Source organism: Mustelus asterias, chromosome 1 (genome assembly GCF_964213995.1).
Source record: "Mustelus asterias chromosome 1, sMusAst1.hap1.1, whole genome shotgun sequence".
Classification (NCBI taxonomy): domain Eukaryota; kingdom Metazoa; phylum Chordata; class Chondrichthyes; order Carcharhiniformes; family Triakidae; genus Mustelus; species Mustelus asterias.
In genome coordinates this window covers 138,899,846-138,919,127 of record NC_135801.1, presented here as the reverse complement: position 1 = coordinate 138,919,127, position 19,282 = coordinate 138,899,846, and the positions used below count along the sequence as shown (strand labels likewise).

At 43.4% G+C, this 19,282-nt stretch overlaps 1 protein-coding gene across 2 annotated transcripts in view; it reads left to right on the top strand.

The window, feature by feature from the left end:
- Positions 1 to 5,312: 5,312 nt before the first annotated feature.
- The window catches only part of LOC144500941 (phospholipid-transporting ATPase ID-like), a 222,035-nt gene continuing 208,065 nt past the window's right edge, over positions 5,313 to 19,282 (top strand). Inside the window, exon 1 of one of the 2 annotated variants that reach the window (XM_078224474.1) lies at positions 5,313 to 5,609. The gene's annotated coding sequence lies outside the window, so the exon portion shown is untranslated. The remainder of the gene's footprint in view (positions 5,610 to 19,282) is intronic. The other variant, XM_078224515.1, reaches the window with a different exon arrangement.

Genomic DNA, 19,282 nt, shown 5'->3' with positions numbered 1-19,282 from the left:
CTTCATTTCTATATGCAATGACAGAATCCTTACTTGTACGTGGAGTTGAATTTCTTTCTCATAACAAGAAGATTTTAGCAACAGTGAACAGACTGCTGTTATATAAACTATATTTAAAAAAAATTATGGTGTGAATATAGCTGTGATAATTGTGCAGCTATTATTCAGTACTTTTTCCAGTGACATTTCCTTAAGTTTGTAATACAAATTGGTAACCAAGGATGAATTTAAAATGTACAACTGCATCAAATTGAGGACCTGTTAAGGCCAAAGGAGGATGAGTGGAATCGATGAGCAAGAATGAGATGTATTGCTCTTCAGATGATTAAATGTCCAAGTTATATATTATCAGAAATACTTGTTCACATGAAACAACATTGAAATGTTGTCCTTTTTGCATAGTGGAGTTCTGCGTGTTTTTTTCCATCAGGTACAATATAACCTCTGAATTGTTTAATGATCCCACGGGGAGACCAACAGATTCTATGGCTTAATGTTTTGTTTGTTACCAGCTGGATTAGAGGTTCACTAGAACAGTATTAAGGAAAACAAATTTTAGATGCTTTAAATAAACCCCGGAGAGATGAAGATACAACATCTCATTAAAGAAAAAATTAAAACACTTTTTTCTATTAAATTCCATTAGTAAGGCTCTTGCATGTGCTTAAGTCTTTGTTTTATGTAGTTCCAAGAAAATTGTGTTTTATTCCAAGGCATGTCTAATAAGGAGAGAAATGTGTTCTTGTTTATATAAATCATAATTATAATAAAGAGAAATCGTTTTTGCAAAAACACCACAGTAAAGAACCAGGAATCTGAACTGGCCTGGACCAAAGCGTATTTTGGACTAAATATTTGTTTGGGCAGTTTAGCACCCATTATTTAGTTTTATGGGGTACTAAGGGTTCTCAGAAGAGGAATAGGAGAAATGTTTTAATTGAGGATATATGGAGTTGAAAGTTCAGCTTCTGGTCGGATATGATGCTGAGATTGTGAACAGTCTGGCTAGCAGGGGACAATGACTGGGAGGCAGATAGAATCTGTGGTGAGGCCATGGAGATTTTGGTCAAGACAATGCCCTTGATCCTTCCAATGTTTAACCAAAGGAAGCTGTGGCTCATCCAGGACTGACTGTTGGAGAAACAATCTGACAACACTGAAGCAGTAGCGAGGTTAAGCAAGATGGCGAAAAGGTAAAGTTGGATGTTGTGAGTATGCATGTAGAAGATGACCCCAAGTTTCTGTTGTCAAATGATAACCTGTAAACAGGAACACAAAGGGCTATGGACAGAGCATTGGGAACTGTGGAGATAAGTAGAATCATAGAATCATAGAAGATGAGAAATGGTTGTACCTACAACTGTAGTCTGTAAACTAGTTTTTTTTATTCTTTCACAGGAGGTGAATGTTGCTGCCTAGTCAGCATTTTTAGCGCATCCCTAATTGACCATGAGCAGGTGATGGTCTTCTTGAGCCGCTGCTTACCATGTAATGTTAGTACATCTTTAATGCTATTAGGGAGGGAGTTCCAGAATTTTGACCCAACGACAGTGAAGGATTGGTGATATAGATCCAAATCAGAATGCTGCTTGGCTTGGAAGAGAATTTGCAGGTGGTGGTGTTCCCATGTATCTTCTGCCTTTGTCCTTCTCGGTTGCACGTTTGGAAGTTGCTGTAGAGCACCTTGTAGGTGCACTGGTGATAGACGGAGTGAATGTTTATTGTGTTGGATGGGGTACCAATCAAGCGGGCTGCTTTGTCCTCGATGGGGTTGGGCTTCTAGTGTTATTGGATCTGTACTCATCGAGATAAGTGGAGAGTATTCTATCACACTCCTGACTTGTGCCTTATAAATGGACAACAGGCTTTGAAGAGTCAGGAGGTGAGATACTGACTGCAGAATTCGCAACATCAGATGTGTTCTTGCAGCTATATTCACAGAATGACACAGTGCAGAAGAGACCCTTTGGCCCATAGAGTCTGTACTGGCATGTGAGAAACACCTGACATACCTACCTAATTCCATTTACCAGCAGTTGGCCCATCGACTTGAATGTTATGACATGCCAAGTGCTCATCCACTTGATGTGAGGCATCTCGCCTCCAACACCCTTCCAGGTAGCACATTTTGGATTGTTTCCATCCTCTGGGTAAAACGGTTTTCCCTCACATCCCTCATAAACCTCCTGCACCCCCCCCCCCCCCCCCCCCCCACCTTGAAGTTATGTTCCCTTGTGACTGACCCTTCAACTAAGGGGAACAACTGCTTGCTATCCACTCTGTCCATGTCTCTCATAATCTTGTACACCTTGCTCAGGTCGTCCCTCAGTCTTCTCTGCTCCAACACAGTATTATTTATATGGCTGGCCCAGTTCAGTTTCTAGTCAATGGTAACCCTTGGGGTTTTGATAGTGGGAGATTCAGAGATGGTAATGCCATTGAATGCCAGAGGGTGATGGCCGGATTATCTTGAGCTGGAGGTGGCCATTGCTTGTCACTTGTGTGGCACAAAAATTACTTTTCACTTATCAGCATAAGACTCAATGTTGCCCAGGTCTTGCTGCGCATGGACGTGGACTGCTTCAGTTTCTAAGGTGTCATGCATGGGATGCTGAACATTGTGCAATAGTGAGAATCCCCATTTCTGACCTATTGTTATTGAAGTTGCAGAAGATGGTTGGACTTAGGACATTATCCTGAAGAATACCTGCAGCGATGTTCTGGGACTGAGATGATTGATCTCTATCAGCCACAAATATCTCAGATGAAGAGCCTTCCACACTTGAAACATTAGCTCTGTTCTCCCTCCACAGATGTCGCTTTTGTTTCAAATTCCAACATCCGCAGTAATTTGCTTTGGCCAAAAATACCTTCCTTTGTACTAGGTACAATTCTAATCAGTGGAGTTTTCCCCTATCCCCATTGACTTCAGCTTTCCTAGGGCTTTATGATGCCACACCTGGTCAAATACTGCCTTTATATTAAAGACAGTCATTCTCACCTTGCTTTTCTATTAAGTTGGGAAAGGATTTTGCACATTACCCTTAGGCTGTTTTTGTTTTTAAAGGTGCTGGATAAATGCAAGTAGTTACAGAGTAAAGGTTACTTGTTAGTGCTTAAATACGTTTTACATATGTTACAACTAAACAAATTAATAAAGTCAAGTTTACAAAAGACTGTGTCAATAGAAAGGACCCTTGTCATATGAACATGCAAAAATACAAATTAGGAGCAGGAGGAGGCCACTCGGCCTCTTGAATCTGCTCCATCATTCAATAAAATCATGGCCTATCTGATTGCAACTTCAACCTCACATTCCTTCTTTCACCCCCATTGTTAATCAAAAATCCATCTTGCCCTGCCTTAAAAAATATTCAAAGACTCTGTTTCCACTCTCTTTTGAGGAAGAGAGTTCCAGAGACTCACAACCCTCTGAGAGAAACACTTCTCCTCATCTCTGTCTTAACTGACCCCGAGCACTTATTTTTAAACAGTCACCCCAAGTTTTAGATTCTCCGACAAGAGGAACATCCTCTCCACATCCACCCTGTCAATGCCCCTCAGGATTTGATCAAGTTACCTCTTACTCTTTAAACTCTAGTGGATACAAACCTAACTTCTTCAACCTTTCCTTATCAGACAACCCACCCATTCCTGGAATTAGTCTAGTAAACCTCTGAATGGAACTAACACATTTACATCTTAAATAAGGAGACCAATACTGTACACAGTAGTCCAGATAGGGTCTCACCAATGTCCTGTACGACTGAAGCATAACCTCCCTACTTTTCTAATAAATTCCCCTCACAATAAATGGTAACATTCTTTTAGTTTTCCTAATTACTTGCTGTATCTGTATATTAATTAGCCTTTTGTAATTCATGCACTAGGACACCCAGATCCCTTTGTACCTCAGAGCTCTACAATCTCTCACTCATAGAAATCATAGAAACCCTACAGTGCAGAAGTAGGCCATTCGGCCCATCGAGTCTGCACCGACCACAATCCCACCCAGGCCCTATCCCCACATATTTACCCGCTAATCCCTCTAACCTACACATCTCAGGACTCTAAGGGGCAATTTTTAACCTGGCCAATCAACCTAACCCACACATCTTTGGACTGTGGGAGGAAACCGGAGCACCCGGAGGAAACCCACGCAGACACGAGGAGAATGTGCAAACTCCACACAGACAGTGACCCGAGCCGGGAATTGAACCCGGGACCCTGGAGCTGTGAAGCAGCAGTGCTAACCACTGTGCTACCGTGCCGCCTCACTATTTAGATAATAAGCTTACTTTTTATTCTTTCTGCCAAAATGGATAATTTCACATTTGCCCACATTGTAGCCCAGATTGTTTACCCACTCACTCAACCTATCTACGTGCTTTTGTAGCCTCCTTCACAATTTACTTTCCGACCTATCCTTGTGTCATCAGCAAATTTAGCCACCATACGTTCAGTCCCTTCATCCAAATAATTTATATAAATTGTAAAGCTGAGGTCCCAGCTCTGATCCATGTGGCAGACCACTTGTCATATCCTGCCAACCAGAAAATAATCCATTTATGCTAACTCTCTTGTTTCCTGTTAGCTAGGCAACCTTCAATCGATGCCAATATGTTACCCCTACTCCATGAACTTTTATTTTCTTTAATAACCTTTGATACCCTATTGTCAAAGCTATCACTGCATTCACATTACTGATCAATGCAACTAGCACTTTGTGGTTACTGGTGTTGCGCTATATGTAAACTGAGTGAAGGATCAATTTGCTGTCTTGTAATTGACATTAGAGATAAAATATTCTCAGTAAACAAAAAGGAATAGTAACAGGTCCTATGAACAGATGGAACAATTTTTGCAGTCCTTATGTTACCAGGCTTGTCCATATTCTGGTCTTACTGAACTATTTAACAGTGACAAGTATTTTTCTGAATATCCCAATGATAGCTTTCCATATGTCAGACATACTTTTATCAATTACAGATTTACTTTTGACATTTTACAGATGTTTGTAAAATGGCTTGGCTTGCATAATATTTTTAAAATTGCCAAGGAACTTCGTAATTCATTAGAGAGAGTTGTACTATAATTTTTAAGGGTGATATTGTATTCTATCCCACATGAAGGACTACTGAAGTGCCCTATTTACTATAGCAGTTATTTGAGTCAGTGCCTTTTCAGGTGTTATGTACACATGATGTAATATACAAACAGGTCCAACGATCAATTACCTTTGTTTGCTCAGTGCTGCACTGTACCAGGTTGAGCCACCCACCTCGTCACTAAAATTGCCCTGTGTACCTATCAGTCAAGGGTTCAAGTCAACTCATTGTAGCAGCCCAGTACTTTTTTAACTTAATATCTAAAGTTTTTCTGTCACTTTCAAGGCTCATTTGAATTTTCTGTTTCAGTTTTGAGAACATAAGAACTAAACCGATGTTTGATGGATTTAATTACTGGGTGGTTCTGTACTGTCGCTGACATTTGTTGACGGTAACGGAAGAAACAGCTTGTGGTGCTATGGTTTGAAGTTACTAAGTGCAATTTCTCTTGTGTGACTAAGCACTGAAGAAAAGCAGAAATTAAAAGCAGGAACTGTTAAGGTGAGAATTATGTTTACCTATTTTCCTTTGATAAAGTAACCACAATTCAGAGCAATTGTTAATTAATGGTAAAATATAATACAGTTTGTCAGAAGGCATTGATCATTTTGGACTGAGATGAGAAATTTCTTAACTCAGGGCTGTGAATCTTTGGAACTGTTTACTCCACAGTGTTGTGGATGCTTCGATAAATTTTTGATCTCTCTGCGAATCAAGGGATATGGAGAGTGGGCAGGAAAGTTAAGTTGAAGTAGAGGATCAGCCATCATCGTATTGAATGATGGAGCAGACTTGAGGTGCCAAATGATCTACTGCTCCTATTTCTTATGTTCTTGTAACCACCATAAAAGCCTGAGATGATTATACAGAAAATACATCATGATGGTTAATTGGTATTGAGACCACAATTAATCCTTTATAATTAAAGCAGGTTTAGGAACTGAACGTTCATGTTGCAATGTGTATATATGTGCCACACTGTTTTATTTTACCCATACCATAATTGAAGTAAACTCACCTAATTATTGTATAAGGACATTCACTAATTTGATAATCAGTCGAATGGTGTAATCACAAAGGACGTTACAACTGCTTCCATGTTGAAGCTCCTCAGATTTTATGATTCTATGTCATCGGTGGAAGTGGTTGTTTAGGATTAATTATTGGAGATAGATGAATCAAAAAAATAGAATTTTGCTTGCTTAGTGATGGGAATCAAAATGTAAATGCAGAGATTTGCTTTAGGAGATATGGAAGCAACTGACTCATGCTCCTTATGGTTTTAAAATATTTCTTTTTAAAGTAATATACGTTTATGTGTGGCATCCTGAGAAATTGAGGATAGGCTGGTGGATTGAACTTCACCGTATTTTCAGGTACCTCTTTAAGAAACAAGATCTGAGATTGGGACCACAAACCAAGGGAAACAAGCTACTTTAAAACTAAAGAATTACAACTTTTTTCCAGCCTCAGTTTCTAAATTTTGAGTCCTTCTGAAAGGTTTTTTTAAAAAAAAAATATTTTCCTCATTTTGCCAAATATTTTAATGTAGGTCCTGCTGTCCAAGGGCAGGATTTTCCCTTCAGTGACTATGTGGCAGCAGAGGTGAAAACCGGTGTTTTACTCATTGGCTGCAATGGCGAGTTTTTGCACACAGTGTCTGTTTCACACCGCGTTAAATATTCATGCACGGGAAACATAGAAACATAGAAGATAGGAGCAGGAGGAGGCCATTTGGCCCTTCAAGCCTGCTCCGCCATTCATGGCTGATCGTCCAACTCAATTGCCTAATCCTGCTTTCTCCCCATAACCTTTGGTCCCATTCGCCCCAAGTGCTATATCCAGCCGCCTCTTGAATACATTTAATGTTTTGGCATCAGCTATTTCCTGTGGTAATGAATTCCACAGGCTCACCAGTCTTTGGGTGAAGAAATGTCTTCTCATCTCCATGCTAAATGGTACACTCCAAATCCTAAAACTGTGACCCCTGGTTCTGGACTCCCCCACCATTGGGAACATCATCCCTGCATCTACCCTGTCTAGTCCTGTTAGAATTTTATAAGTCTCTATGATATCCCCCTCATTCGCCTGAACTCCAGCAAAAACAATTCTAATCTAGTCAATCTCTCCTCATACATCAGTCCCGCCATCCCCGGAATCAACCTGGTAAACCTTCGCTGCACTCCCTCGAGAGCAAGAACATCCTCAGAAAAGGAGACCAAAACTGCACACAATATTCTAGGTGTGGCCTCACCAAGGCTTGAACGATTGCAACACATCTCTGCTCCTGTAACTCGAAACGTCTCGCAATGAAGGCCAACATGCCATTTGCCTTCTTTACCGCCTGCTGCAGCTGCATCACCGACTCGTGCACAAAGACACCCAGATCCCACTGCACACTCCCCTCTCCCAATTTACAACCATTCAGGTAGTAATCTGCCTTCTTGTTTTAGCTTCCAAAGTGAATAACCTCACATTTATCCAAATTATATAGCATCTGCCATTGATTTGCCCACTCACCCAACCTGTCCAGATCATTCTGATCCCAGTTCACCCTCCCACCCAATTTGGTATCATCTGCAAACTTTGAAATGTTATATTTTATTCCCTCATCCAAATCATTAATATAAATTGTGAATAGCTGGGGTCCCAGCACCGATTCCTGTGGCACCCCACTAGTTGCTGCCTGCCAATTTGAAAAGGACCCATTAATTCCTACTCTTTGTTCCCTGTCTGCCAACTAGTTTTCTATCCATCTCAATACACTTTCCCCAATCCCATGCACTTTAATCTTGCATGATAATCTCTTATGCTGGACTTTGTCAAATGCTTTCTGCTATTCCTCTCATTTTAACCATGCATTTCAACATGCAAGTGGATAGTTACACATCAGGCTCACATTATCCTGATGTTGTGAAGGATGACAAAGTCTCAGGAAGATGTGTCATTGCTGACATGAGGTGCTAACTGGAGAAGGGAATCTGTCATCAGACATCAGAAAGTGCTGCCTCTTTAAGAGTCTCCAGCACCCAGCCACAATAGCATCCTACAAGAGGGAGGAGATGTTCCATTATCGTCAATGGGCTCATAGCTGTATGTCTTCAATTTGACAAAGCTCTCCAAGGAGATCCATCTCCAGCAACAGAACCGCCTCCCCTCCTCCCGGGAGGCAGGCCCCTCCACCCCCAGCCCACCCCGATTGCTGACCACCCTCCAGCCCACATTGATCGCAATGGCAAAGTGGGAGTGGGCACTTTGGGCATCCTGGGCATGGGCACTTTGTGCCTTGGGCAGTGCCAAGGGGCACAGGCTGGCAGTTCCAGGATGCCCATGCCCGGGGGGCACCACCGACCAGCCCTTTAGGGGGCACCGATAGCCCCCCCTTCACTCCAGTGGGGTCGTCCTGCTAGTTCCCCGAAAGTAGGGAGCTAGTCTGAACCCTGCTGAAGTGAAATACTCCTGACAGGGTGGGTGATGCTAGCAGGCTCGGAAAATTCAGTCCCGGACTCGCTAATCACATTAAAATAAGATTAAAAACAGATGCAAAGTATTTACCTGGTGCTCAGATGGCGCCAGATATCCAGTGCTGGGAGATGCACGAGTGGCGGGAACACATGCGCGAATCGGCCGACACGCGATACTCATGGTTCGCTATGCTAAAAAATTAGCGCGGCGGGATGGGAGGATCACCCCCAGAGAATCTGGTGTACTGGTGTGACGACAATAATCTCTCCCTCAATGTCAACAAAACAAAGGAGACAGTCATCAACTTCAGGAAGTGCAGTGGAGGACATGCCCCTGTCTACATCAACAGAGACGAAGTCAAGAGCTTCAAGTTTCTAGGTGTCCAGATCACCAACAAACTGACCTGGTCCCTCCATGCGGACACTATGGTTAAGAAAGCCCGCCAACGCCTCTACTTTCTCAGAAGACTAAGGAAATTTGGCATGTCAGCTACGACGGTCACCAACTTTTACAGATGCACCATAGAAAGCATTCTTTCTGATTGTATCACAGCTTGGTATGGCTCCTGCTCTGCCTAAGACCACAAGAAACTACAAAAGGTTGTGAATCTAGCCCAATTCATCACGCAAACCATCCTCCCATCCATTGACTCTGTCTACACTTTCCGCTGCCTCGGCAAAGCAGCTAGCATAATTAAGGACTCCACGCACCCCGGACATTCTCTCTTTCACCTTCTTCCATCGGGAAAAAGATACAAAAGTCTGAGGTCACATACCAATCGACTCAAGAACAGCTTCTTCCCTGCTGCCATCAGACTTTTGAATGGACCTACCTTGAACAAAGAACAAAGAAAATTACAGCACAGGAACAGGCCGTTCGGCCCTCCAAGCCTGCACCGACCATGCTGCCCGACTTAACTAAAACCCCTACCCTTCCGTGGACCATATCCCTCTATTCCCATCCTGTTCATGTACTTGTCAAGACGCCCCTTAAAAATCACTACCGTATCCGCTTCCACTACCTCCCCCAGCAACGGGTTCCAGGCACCCACGACTCTCTGGGTTAAAAATCTGCCTCGTACATCTCCTTTAAATCTTGCCCCTCGCACCTTAAACCTATGCCCCCTGGTAATTGACTCTTCCACCCTGGGAAAAAGCTTCTGACTATCCACTCTGTCCATGCCTCTCATAATCTTGAAGACTTCTATCAGGTTGCCTCTCAACCTCCATCGCTCCAGTGAGAACAAACCAAGTTTCTCCAACCTCTCCTCATAGCTAATGCCCTCCATACCAGGCAACATCCTAGTAAATCTTTTCTGTACCCTCTCCAAAGCCTCCACATCCTCTGGTAGTGTGGCGACCAGAATTGAACACTATATTCCAAGTGCGGCCGAACTAAGGTTCTATAAAGCTGCAACATGACTTGCCAATTTTTAAACTCAATACCCCGGCTAATGAAGGGAAGCACGCCATATGCCTTCTTGACTACCTTCTCCACCTGCATTGCCACTTTCAGTGACCTGTGTACCTATACACCCAGATCCCTTTGCCTATCAATACTCTTCAGGGTTCTGCCATTTAATGTATATTTCCTATCTGTATTAGACCTTCCAAAATGCATTACCTCACATTTGTCCGGATTAACCTCCATCTGCCAGATAGTGTGACTACGACAACGCATGAATGAACACCGCTCGATAATCACCAGGCAAGACTGTTCTCTTCCTGTTGGGGAGCACTTCAGCGGTCACGGGCATTCGGCCTCTGATATTCGGGTAAGCGTTCTCCAAGGTGGCCTTCACGACACACGACGGCGCAGAGTCACTGAGCAGAAACTGATAGCCAAGTTCCGCACACATGAGGACGGCCTCAACCGGGATATTGGGTTCATGTCACACTCTATGTAATCCCCACAGCTTGCCTGGACTTGCAGAGTCTCACTGGCTGTCCTGTCTGGAGACAATACACATCTCTTTAACCTGTCTTAATGCTCTCTCCACTCAAATTGTACCTTTAAGACTTGATTAGCTGTAAGTATTCGCATTCCAACCATTATTCTGTAAATTGAGTTTGTGTCTTTATATGCCCTGTTTGTGAACAGAATTCCCACTCACTTGAAGAAGGAGCTTAAGCTCCGAAAGCTTGTGGCTTTTGCTACCAAATAAACCTGTTGGACTTTAACCTGGTGTTGTTAAACGTCTTACTGTGACCTCCCCTGTAGCCAGTGAGGATATAGAGATTTCTCTCAAGGCCCCAGCAATTTCCTCCCTTGCCTCTCTCATTATTCTGCATTAAGTTGATCTTTTCTACACCCTAGCTATGACTGTAACACTACAGTCTTTTAAGAGACTTCTGGATGAGTACATGGGATTTAATGGGATTGAGGGCTATAGATAGGCCTAGAGGTGGGGATGTGATCGGCGCAACTTGTGGGCCGAAGGGCCTGTTTGTGCTGTGGCTTTCTATGTTCTATGTTCTATATTCTGCACTTGCTCGTTTCCTTCTCTATGAACGGTATGTTTTGCCTGTATAGTGCAAGAAACAATATTTTTCACAGTATACTAAGACATGGAAACATAGAGATAGGAGCAGGAGGAGGCCATTTGGCCCTCCGAACCTGCTCTGCCAATCATTACGTTCATGGCTGATCATCCAACTCAATGGCCTAATCCTGCCTTTTCCCCATAACCTTTGATCCCATTCACCCCAAGAGCTATATCCGGCCGCCTCTTCATTACATTCAATGTTTTGGCATCAAACTCTTCCTGTGGTCATGAATTCCACAAGCTCACCACTCTTTGGACTCTAAGGACTTTATAGCAGAGCATTTAACAATCAGCGGTAGGATCAGACAGAGTCAGCATGGATTTATGAAAGGAAAATCATGCTTGACAAATCTGTTGGAATTCCTTGAAGATGTAACTTGTCGAGTTGACAAGGGGGAACCAGTCAATGTATATTTGGACTTTCGACAAAGTCCTGCACAAGAGATTATCGTGAAAGATTAAAGCGCATGGGATTGGGGGAAGTGTATTGAGATGGATAGAAAACTGGTTGGCAGAGAGGAAACAAAGAGTAGGAATTAATGGGTGCTTTTCAAATTGGCAGGCGTTAATTAGTGGGGTGCCACAGGGATCGATGCTGGGACCCCAGTTATTCACAATATATATTAATGATTTGGAGGAGGGACCACAATGTAACATCTCAAAGTTTGCAGATGATACCAAGTTGGGTGGGAGGGTGAACTGTGACAAGGACGCAGAGATCCTTCAGAATGATCTGGACAGATTGGGTGAGTGGGCTAATCAATGGCAGGTGCAGTATAATTTAGATAAGTGTGAGGTTGTTCACTTTGGAAGTAAAAACAAGAAGGCAGATCACTACCTGAATGGCTGTAAATTGGGAGAGGGGAGCGTGCAGTGGGACCTGGGTGTCCTTGTGCACCAGTCACTGAAGGTAAGCATGCAGGTGCAGCAGGCGATAAAGAAGGCAAATGGCATGTTGGATTCAGGGTAGACCATTTAGGATGAAGGTGAGGAGACATTTCTTCACCCAAAGAACAAAGCACTAAGAACAGTACAGCACAGGAAACAGGCCCTTCGGCCCTCCAAGCCTGTGCTGCTTCTTGGTCCAACTAGACCAATCGTTTGTATCCTCCATTCCCAGGCTGCTCATGTGACTATCCAGGTAAGTCTTAAACAATGTCAGCGTGTCTGCCTCCACCAGCCTACTTGGCAGCGCATTCCAGGCCCCCACCACCCTCTGTGTAAAAAACATCCCTCTAATATCTGAGTTATACTTTGCCCCTCTCACCTTGAGCCCGTGACCCCTCGTGATCGTCACTTCTGATCTGTGAAAAAGCTTCCCACCGTTCACCCTATCTATCCCCTTCATAATCTTGTACACCTCTATTAGATCTCCCCTCAATCTCCGCCTTTCCAGGGAGAACAACCCCAGTTTACCCAATCTCTCCTCATAGCTAAGACCCTCCATACCAGGCAACATCCTGGTAAACCTTCTCTGCACTCTCTCTAACGCCTCCACGTCCTTCTGGTAGTGCGGCGACCAGAACTGGATGCAGTACTTCGAATGTGGCCTAACCAGCGTTCTATACAGCTGCATCATCAGACTCCAGCTTTTATACTCTATACCCCATCCCATAAAGGCAAGCATACCATATGCCTTCTTCACCACCTTCTCCACCTGTGTTGCCACCTCCAAGGATTTGTGGACTTGCACACCTAGGTCCCTATGTGTTTCTATACTCTTGATGGCTCTGCCATTTATTGTATAACTCCTCCCTACATTATTTCTTCCAAAATGCATCACTTCGCATTTATCCGGATTAAATTCCATCTGCCACCTCTCCGCCCAATTTTCCAGCCTATCTATATCCTGCTGTATTGCCCGACAATGCTCATCGCTATCCGCAAGTCCAGCCATCTTCGTGTCATCCGCAAACTTGCTGATAGTACCAGTTACACCTTCTTCCAAATCATTTATATATATCACAAATAGCAGAGGTCCCAGTACAGAGCCCTGCGGAACACGACTGGTCACAGACCTCCAGACCCTTCGACACTACCCTCTGTCTCTATGGCCAAGCCAGTTCTCCACCCATCTAGCCACTTCTCCTTGTATCCCATGAGCCTTAACCTTCTTAACCAACCTGCCATGTGGGACTTTGTCAAATGCCTTACTGAAATCCATATAGATGACATCCACGGCCTTTCCTTCGTCAACCGTTTTTGTCACTTCCTCAAAAAACTCCACCAAATTTGTAAGGCACAACCTCCCTCTTACAAAACCATGCTGTCTGTCGCTAATGAGATTGTTCCGTTCTAAATGCACATACATCCTGTCTCTAAGAATCCTCTCCAACAACTTCCCTACCACGGACGTCAAGGTCACCGGCCTATAAATACCCGGGTTATCCCTGCTACCCTTCTTAAACAACAGGACCACATTCGCTATCCTCCAATCCTCAGGGACCTCACCTGTGTCCAAAGAAGCAACAAAGATTTCCGTCAGAGGCCCAGCAATTTCATCTCTCGTCTCTCTGAGCAGTCTAGGATAGATGCCATCAGGCCCTGGGGCTTTTGTCAGTTTTAATGTTCTCTAAAAAACCTAACACTTCCTCTCTTGTAATGCAGATTTTCTCTAACGGGTCAACACCTCCCTCCGAGACACTCCCGGTTAACACGTCCCTCATGCGAAGTATTCATTTAGGATCTCCCCTATTCCCTTGGGTTCTAAGCATAATTCCCCTCCTTTGTCCCTGAGAGGTCCGATTTTCTCCCCGACAACTCTTTTGTTCCTAACGTATGAATAGAATGCCTTAGGATTCTCCTTAATCCTGCCTGCCAGGAACATCTCGTGACCTCTTTTTGCCATTCTAATTCCCCGTTTGAGTTCTGGAGAGCCTGAGAATTCATTACCACAGCAAGTAGCTGATGCCAAAACACTGAATTTATTCAAGAGGCAGCTGGAATTAGCACTTGGGGCGAACGGGATCAAACGTTATGGGGAAAAAGTAGGATTTGAATGATCAGCCATGATCGTAATAAATGGCAGAGCAAGTACGAATGGCCAAATGGCCTCCTCTTGCTCCTATCATTTATGTTTCTATGTTTGGGTGAAGAAATGTCTCCTCACCTCCTTCCTAAATGGTCTACCCTGAATCCTCAGATTGTGACCCCTGGTTCTGGACTCCCCCACCATTGGGAATTGCCTCCCTGCATCTACCCTGTCTAGTCCTGTTAGAATTTTATAAGTCTCTGAGATTTCCCACTCATTCCCCTGAACTCCAGTGAAAACAATCATTACCTAGTCAATCTCTCCTCATTCATCAGTCACGCCATCCCCGGAATCAGCCTTGTAAACCTTCGCTGCACTCTCTCGAGAGCAAGAACATCCTTCCTCAGAAAAGGAGACCAGAATTGCACATAATACTCTCGGTGTGGCCTCACCAAGGCCCTGTATAATTGCAACACATCCCTGCTCCTGTACTCGAAACCTCTCGCAACGAAGGCCAACATACCATTTGCCTTCTTTACCGCCTTCTGCACCAGCATGCTTACCTTCAGTGACCAGTGCACAAGGACACCCAGGTTCCGCTGCACATTCTCTTCTCCCAATTTACAGCCATTCAGGTAGTAATCTGCCTTCTTATTTTTGCTTCCAAAATGAATAACCTCACATTTATCCAAATTATACAGCGTCTGCCATTGATTTGCCCACTCACCCAACCTGTCCAGATCATTCTGAAGAATCTGTGCATCCTCGTCACAGTTCACCCTCCCACCCAACTTGGTAGCATCTGCAAACTTTGAGATGTTATATTTTGTTCCCTCATTTAAATCATTAATATATATTGTGAATAGCTGGGGTCCCAGCACCGATCCCTGTGGCACCCCACTAGTTACTGCCTGCCAATTTGAAAAGGACCCATTAATTCCTACTCTGTTTCTTCTCTGCCAACCAGTTCTCTATCCATTTCAATACACTTCACCCCATCCCATGCGCTTTAATCTTACACAATAATCTCTTTTGCGGGACTTTGTCAAACGCTTTCTGAAAGTCCAAATATACTACATCGACTGGTTCCCTCTTGTCAACTCTAGTAGTTACATCTTCAAGGAATTCCAACAGATTTGTCAAGCATGATTTCCCCTTCATAAATCCATGCTGACTCTGTCTGATCCTGCCACTGCCTTCTAAATGCTCCACTGTAAAGTCCTTGATAATGGATTCGAGAATTTTCCCCACTACCGATATTAAGGTCTATAATCCCCTTTTTTCTCTCTACCTCCCTTTTTGAATATTGGAGTGACATTAGTTACCCTCCAATCTGCAGAGACTGTTCCAGAGTCTATAGAATCTTAGAAGTAGAACACCAATGCATCCACTATTTCTAGAGCCACTTCCTTAAGTACTCTGGGATGAAGATTATCAGGTCCTGGGGATTTATCCACCTTCAATCCCACTATTTTTCCCAGCATCATTTCCCTACTAATATTGATCTCCCTCAGTTCTTCCTTCTTACTAAACCTTGCACTCTCCAACATTTCTGGCATTTGATTTGTGTCTTCTTTTGTGAAGACAGAACTGAAGTATGTATTCAGTTGCTTGGCCATTTCTTTGTCCCCTATTATACATTCCTCTGTTTCTGTCTGTAGGGGACCTACATTTGTCTTCACCAACTTCTTTCTCTTCACATATCAATAGAAACTTTTAGTGTCAGTCTTTACTTTTGTAGTGTATTTTCCCCTTCTTAATCAATCCCTTGGTCCTTCTTTGCTGAATTCTAAACTGCTCCCAATCCTCAGACCTATTATTTTTCTTGGCCAATCTGTATGCTTCTTCCTTAGATCGGATACTCTCTCTAATTTCTTTTGTGAACCATGGATTGGCCCTCTTACCCATTTTGCTTTTGTGCCAGACAGGAATAAACAATTGCTGTAGTTCCCCCAAGCGTTCCTTGAATGTTTACCATTGTCTATCCACTGTCATCCCTTTAAGTAACTCTCCCCAATCTCAAGACCAATTCAGGCCTCATATCCTCATAGTTTCCTTTATTAAGATTCAGCACCCTAGTCTCCGAATCAACTACTTCATTCTCCAACTTGATAAAAAATTCTATCATGATATGGTCGCTCATCCCCAAGGAGTCTCATACAGCTAGATTGACAATGACACCCTTCTCATTACACAGTACCCTGTCTAAGATGGCCTGCTCGCTAGTTGATTCCCTCACATATTGGTCAAGAAAACTATCCCGTACACACTCCAGGAATTCCTCCTCTACGGCATTGTGGCTAATTTGATTTGCCTAATCTATGTGCAGATTAAATCACCCTTGATCATTGATATTCCCTTTCACATGCATCTTTAATTTTGTGTTTAGTGTCATTCCCAACGTCACCACTGCAGTTTGGGAGTCTATATATGACACCCACTAAAGTATTTTGCCCCTTGGTATTTATCAACTCGACCCATACAGACCCCACTTTGTCAGACTAATATCCTTTCTCACTATTGTGTTAATTTCCTTTTTAACCAGCAGTGCCACTCCACCACCTTTTCCTTTATGCCTGTCCTTCCTAAATATTGAATACCCTGGGACATTCAGTATGTCCTCCATATATGTATATATGACCCCTGGTCACCCAGCAGCCATGTCTCCATAATCCCAATTATATCGTACCTGTTTGCATCTATCTGCGCGATTAGTCCATCCACTTTATTCCAAATGCTCCGTGCATTAAGGCACAGAGCCTTTCAGCTTGTTTTTTTAACATTGTTTGTCTTGCTCCCAATATTTTTCTCTATAGCCCTGTTTGAACTTTGACCTTGGTTTCTCTGCCTATCACTTTTCTTATTCCCTTTTCTACCTTTTGTTTTTGTCCTTGCTCCCTCCTTCTCTGATTCCTTACATAGGTTCCCACTCCCCTGGCATATTAGTTTAATAAGAAGTCTCACAACACCAGATTAAAGTCCAACTGGTTTATTTGGCAGCACAACTTTCGGAGTCTTGCTCCTTCATCAGGTGAGTGATGTCTGTGTCAATATGCGTGATCTTCTTGGAGATCCTCTCCACTTGGAGCCGGCAGTTTGCAGTGTCGATGGAAGCCATGATGTGGAGATGCCGGTGTTGGACTGGGGTAAGCACAGTAAGAAGTCTCACCTGACTCACCTGATGAAGGAGCGAGACTCCGAAAGCTTCTGCTGCCAAATAAACCTGTTGGACTTTAACCTGGTGTTGTGAGACTTCTTACTGTGCTTACCCCAGTCCAACGCCGGTATCTCCACATCATATTAGTTTAAACCCTCCCCAACTGCTATAGTAAACAATCCCCCTAGGACATCAGTCCCAGTCCTGCCCAGGTGTAACCCGTCCAATTTGTATAGGTCCCACCTCCCCCAGAACCGGCCCCAATGCCCCAGGAATCTGAAACCCTCCCCTGACACCATCTCTTCAGCCACGTATTTATCCGATATATCCTGTCATTTCTACTTTAAATAGCATGTGGCAGTGGTAGTAATCCTGAGATCGCTACCTTTGAGGTCCAATTTCTTAACTTTCTTTCTAGCTCCCTGTATTCTGCTTTTAGGACCTCATCCTTTTTTTACTTATGTCGTTTGTACCGATGTGTACCACGACCATTGGCTGTTCCCTCTCCCTCTCCAGAATGTCCTGTGCCCACTCCGAGACATCCTTGACCCTAGCACCAAGGAGGCAACATACCGTGATGGAGTCTCATTTGCAGCCACAGAAATGTCTGTCTATTCCCTTACAATTGACTCCCCTATATCTATTGCACTGGCACACTTTTTACCCTCCCCTCTGCAGCAGAATACATGTGACAATAATAAATCAAATCAAATCAAAAAGCTATGACTATAATACTACATTCTGCACTCTCTCGTTTCCTTCTCTATGAACCGTATGCTTTGTAAAGCATGCAAGAAACAATACTTTTCACTGTATACTAATACATGTGACAATAATAAATCAAACTAAATCAAATCAAAATCCATCTTTTCCTAGTTTGTTGCTTCCTAAATGTAATGCACACTTGAATATTCAGGTCCAAGTCTTTGTCATCCTGCAGCTATGTCTCTTTAATACATATTTATTTCTATTTGTGCTGTCAATTCAGTTGTTTTGTTATAAATGCTATGTGCCTTCAGATACAGAGCCTTTAGTTCTGTCTCTTTACTTTTTTTTGTAATTTCTAGCCTTATCTGCTCGTGCACTCTTAAGTTTATGCATACCATCCTCTCCTGCAATGCTCTGATCATCATTTCCCTTATTTCTATTTGCTCTTTTGCTTTGTCTTCTCTACTTAATTTATCACATCTTCTCAAACTTAATCCCTTGCCCTACTATTTTGTTTACAGCCTTCTCTACTTCCCATATAGAATTCACCAAAACACATGTCCCAGCATGGTACCATTCCAATGGTACAGCTTCTGCTTTTACCAGGATTTGCGCCAGTGCCGCATGAAACACATTTCTACTATACCATTCTTCGAGACATGCACTCAACTCTAATTTGATTTACCTCAGGTCAATTTAGTTGAAGTTCAGGAAGCAATCAGAGATTATTCACTTTGAGATTATGCTTTTCAATCTAGCCCCTAGCTTCTTATAACCCCTCAGCAGAACTTTTTCCTAGTTCTACCCATGTCATTAGTATCAACCTGGACACCAATCACTGGATCCTCCTGCTGCAAATTCCTTTCCAGCCCAGAGCAGATGGCCAGAACCCTGGAACCAGGAAGGCAACCCAGCAATCTGGATGCCTGTCTCTGCTAAAGAGAACTGTGTCTATCCACCCCTGACTATCCTGTCCCAAGCTACATTCCTATTAACTCCCCCACTTAAATGGCATAGTCAGTTTGCTCATCTACCTGCAGCCACCACTTTCCTCCATGCAGACTGCAAAAATCTCAAAGCTATTGGATAATTGCAAAGGCTTAGGCTCTTCCAGTTCTACCTTCTGGGCCTCCATGCTTGCCTCACTCACACTCTCATCCTCTTGTCCTTGACCACTGATTAAGTCAGAAGACCCAATGCCAAGGAGTGTGACTGCCTTTTTGTATGAAGTGCCCAAATAACTTTCCTTCTCTGAACCATCACGATGTCTACAGCTCAGCCCCCAGCTTAGTGAGCCAAAGCACCTAAAGCCACAACACTTATTGCAG